Here is a 5,000-nt window from a genome sequence, read left to right as displayed (position 1 = left end):
TCATTTTTCGTCTAACCACCCACATCATGTTTTCACTGGCATCATTAAAACAGAAACTACACGATACAGCAGACTTTCTGCCACTGTTGACGACTACAGATTTACTCGACAACTCTTCAACTACAGACTGAGCAACCTTGACTACCCTGAAAAACTCATTTGTGACAATTCCTACCCTTGGTGACCATTTCGCATTAATAGACAACGGAAAACAAGACGCAAACTCTCACAGAACAACAATGACAACAGTCCACTGATTGTTTACTACCGCAGCAGATACAACAAACATATCCGCACAGACAAAATCGTCCAAAGCATACTCCGCAAATACCACAACCTTCACATTCCAAAACTCACCAAAGCGTACTGCAACACCACCAAACTTCACAGCATGCTCCTTACCAATAAGATATCACACTCCAAATTAATTCGTACTTCTGCTGAAATTTTCAATTAATATACCTTATATCAGGATTTATTACGTAATATATTAATACGCAGAATACGTCTAGGGACAATCATTGAATTTGTAATAATTAACTTTCTTTTTCATCGAATCAAGATTATAAGGTTTACTGACTGTGTTAGATTTAATTTTATTCTATTAAATCAGATTTATTGTACATCGTACGTTCATTTATGAATTTTCTCCTACCTGCCTCGCATCCTTCCCATATTACTTGGACCTTTGTCTCGTCAAGTACATATACTCAACTACGCAGAACGAATGATCAACACACCTCCTTTTGGGTTGTACTAAAAGCAGGCCCGCGGCCTAGCGGCCCGCGGCTCACGGCCCGCTACGGCCCAGCGGCCCGCGACGGCCCAGCGGCCCGGAGGCCCGGTGGCCAGGTTCTGATTTTCCACAGTTCTTTTGTCTAGTGGTAAATCCACGCGCATGCACAGATCTGCATTGGGTTTGGGCGTGCAAAATGGACGACGGTGAGTTTGAAGTTGTTTACCATTTAATCATTTGAATCCTTGTTTCTGTTTGTTGCATGTTGTTCTGATAAAAACGTTTTCATTCTCTGTTTATTCGTCTCTCTATAAAAACCGATGGCACAATGGAGGACTTTCATTATCGAACGATGTAAGTTATTTTGAAAGTGAAAATATCATAAGTTATGAGATATGTGAACTGCGAATCTTTTTTTTTTCAGAGTTACACAAATAAAGCATGAAATGCAAATCTACCGTCGTTCATAACTGTTGCCTGCCATTGCACAGAATTACCGAAAGATCATCTGATTACAAAGTGAGAATGTGATTGCCTTAATAAACTGACAAACGCAACTCAGTGACAATACGCAGTTCACGTATCTCATTATTTAGGTTACGAAATTTGAAACTTCAAACTGTGGTTTGAAAATAACTTACTTCGTTTGAGAATGGACTTCCTCTCTATCGGGTTCTGTAAGCAGACGAATAAACAGAGTGGCACTGAACGTTTTTCACTTAGATCCATGTAACAAAAGAAAGGATCGAAAAGGATTGAAATGATTATTAAAATGGGAAAAAAATGGTAAACGAATTCAAACTCACCGTCGTTCATTTTGCACGCCCAAACCCGATGCAGATTTGTGCATGCGCGTGGATTTACCGCTGGACCAAAAAACCGTGGAAAATGAGGACTGGGCCGCCGGGCTATCCCGGGCCGCTGGGCCGTAGCGGGCCGTGGGCCGCGGGCCGCTGGGCCGCGGGCCTGCTTTTAGCAAAACACCCTCCTTTTTCTGACTCGTTGCATATTCCACACACTTCAAACTGTTTTCCAATTTGATCCCCTTTTCATGTCCGATCTATGCTCCTTGTTTGATTCTCGACCTTAGTCTGCACTCAATTCCGACAGCTGTTGGTATTATTCAAAAGTTTTTTCTTCACTAATTTGATCTTTTTTCGTCAGTACTGAGACTATATTTTTCCTCGATTTGCAAGGTACAACTTTGTTCTTTCGAGCCCAATCCTTCTCCTTTCCTACTCCCATACCCAAACCTCCCGCCATTTGTCAAGTACGACGTGACGTATTTTCAAAATATCTTAGTGTGATACCCTTTCGTAGAATATGAAGAATTCTGCAGATCTCGGAGGATGTTATCCACCTCGGCCTTCGGCCTTGGTGGATAACACCTTCCTCGACCTGCAGAATTCTTCATTTCCTACTCAGCCTCATTCAATAATTGCTAAATATTACAAAGTCGCACATGATATTTCTCGGGCAATTTGGAATAAAGATTTTTGCAAAGACTACAAATAGGCCATTTCCGAGTTCATGTCTGCCTCCTCTTCAAAGCGAGTCTAAGTGCAAAGTTTTTGTGATGGTAATTAGTTCTACTTTACATATGAATAAAAACTAATTTTCATAACAAAAACTTCGCACTCAGACTCGCTTTGAAGATGAGGCAGGCCAGAACTCGGAAATGGCCTATTGCACTCACCGTACCACAGGTGCCCCAAGCTCAGTGTGAGGGAATATAAGAGTTGTATGGGACGACAAGCCCTGAGACCTGACAAGATAATTTTACGAAAAAATTCTCAATTAAAAGGCCTAATCTTATTGCCACTGGGGGTCGCTTCCTTCCTGTGAGGGTTTTTTTCCACATTTGACACGAAGTGAGCCATTATTAGTTCCTTGGTTGTCAATGGTTATAGTAAAATGCATGTACCAAGGATGAACACTCAATTCTCACGAGGCCACCAAATTCAGTCAAATATTCCTGGTTAAAATATTCCCACTGTTCAAATTCCACCGTAGAATCCAAGGGCAGGTTTTTCTTTCATTTCAATCCGCTAGCCGTGCAATTGAAGCCCTGCCAGCGAGGTCAGGCGGCTGTTAATGTCCCAAATGAATCGATAAAACGATTGAAAAGAACCTCTTTATCAATCAACACCCCAGGGCGACCGTTGAGTTTTCGTAGTCTCTGACGAAGTTGCCAAACAAAGAAAGAGTCCGAAAAAGTCAAAAATCCATACAAACGTCTCTAATTTTGAGGCTGTGTCCCCCATTTAAACCATATAAGCTCTTAATTTTTTCTGCGATTTCTGTAATATTCATAAAAATAGGCAAATACGCTGATTTTCACGTCACCTATTTCCAAATAGAAGGTCCATTATAGGATTTTCCAGTTGTCCCAAATCTGATAATTTTTTTAAAGAGTTTATGTGGTGTCGGGGGACGCAGCCTCAAAATTATATGGATTTTTAAGGATGTTTTTAAGTCCGTAACTTGGTCTCTGTTCGACCAAAAACCATCGAACTTGGACAGATGGCCAATCTCAATGTTATCGTTCATGTGATGGTGTCAGTTTATCGATTGGTTCAAATTTGAAACTCGTCCCAGTTCCGAAATGGCCTATGGGAATACGGTCAACCTTGGTTTGGTTGTCACGTGATTGACAGAACTTCCGTCCGTCCGTACAGTCTCTGGGGGAGTGGAATGGGAGACTAAGAAAGGGAAGGGAGGGGAATCTTGCAAATGCAGCTTTGAGGTTCCTTTGAGGCGCGGATGACCGAATTTTCTTGGCTGGAAACTTTTGTGCAGCCCGCGTTTATCCCACTGAAAGAGCACGAGAGAAGAGGCGACGAAATTTGAAAAATTTAAAGGAAGAAAGCCTCGAGAGAAGCCGACGAGGAAGGAGAAGAAAAGAATTTCAATGAAGAACACCATAAAACGGCTTTAGAGAAATAGACGGCGGGAGACAAAACACTTATTTACAACGGTTAGCTCTCAGGTGTTTTCCTTCTTAATTAATGCATGCCATGTCGAGCAAATGGTTCGGTTGGAAGTTCTTGGAGGGCAACGTTCAGCTAGAAATTTCTGAGATGAAGAGATAATTCCCTAAAATTTTCCGACACTTCAATTTTCAGCTAAGATATCCTAGCAGATGAAATTCTTCTAGATCATAAAAACAAATCTTTAAACACTCTTTATACATTACAAGGAAGCTCAGCCTAGAAACGTCTTTCGATAGCTTTTGGCTTAATTTGCTCGTTGGGTGGCCGTGATGTTTAAGACAGTTTAGGTTCTTTTTGGCCAGATAAGACTTTGAAAAGCGGTTTGATAAACTCGAACCTGCGCGGACATTCGTCAAACTCTCCAATAGCGATTGAGTTATATAACAATCGTTTATCTTGTTTGTCACGCGGTTTTGTAGCAGGTTACAACTGCTTATTGTGGAACTGAACTCATCATTACTGTGGCGACTGCCCACACTACATTAATACCTTTCGATATATAAGCTTTTTGTGTGAAATGGATCTCCAGTCGTGAGCTGTTTTGTTTGACTTTGAAACCAGTGGCAGTCGAGTAAGCAAATTACTACGCTCTAGATTGACTTTTTATAATAATTAGTGATTTTTGCTGTTTTTCTAAACTGAAGAAAGAGGGTGTAAAGATTATCAATCAAACGGAAAATGTTGTGAAAGAGATTACTGTGCATGTAATTTAATTTCAGTTTTAGTTGTTGATTAATATTGTTGGTTATAGTTTACAAGGGTTGTTTGTTTTCTGCTGTCAGCTCAAGGGTGTTTGATCACTATAAACTGTATACACTATAGCTAATTACGATTACTTTTGTACTTTATGCAGAAGCATAGTTATTATTTCCATATACACTAAATTGCTTTCTGGGGCTAGAAACGGAGCTCCGCTTTTAGGCTGTAAATCTACATATTAAAACTAATGTAAACACGGCTTCATCCTTTTCAAGAAGATCCACAAATGACAAATGTTTGGCATGGGTGAAGCGCTGCATCTAATCGCTTCATGACATTGGTGGTGCGGTTGGGGTGCAGGTATGGCGCAGTGGGGTGAGCATTCGCCTCACACCAAAGCGGCACGGGTTAGATTCCCAAACTCGGCGTCATATGTGGGTTGAGTTTGCTGGTTGTCTACTCTGCTCCCAGAGGTTTCTCTCCGAGTACTCCGGCTTTCCCCTCCCCGGCAAAAACCAAGATTTGACTTGATTTGCATCAATTGTTAATTTCAGTTTACACGGTCCCCAATT

The sequence above is a fragment of the Montipora capricornis genome, chromosome 2 (assembly GCF_036669925.1).
Source record: "Montipora capricornis isolate CH-2021 chromosome 2, ASM3666992v2, whole genome shotgun sequence".
NCBI lineage: Eukaryota > Metazoa > Cnidaria > Anthozoa > Scleractinia > Acroporidae > Montipora > Montipora capricornis.
Note: the sequence above shows the minus strand (reverse complement) of the source record.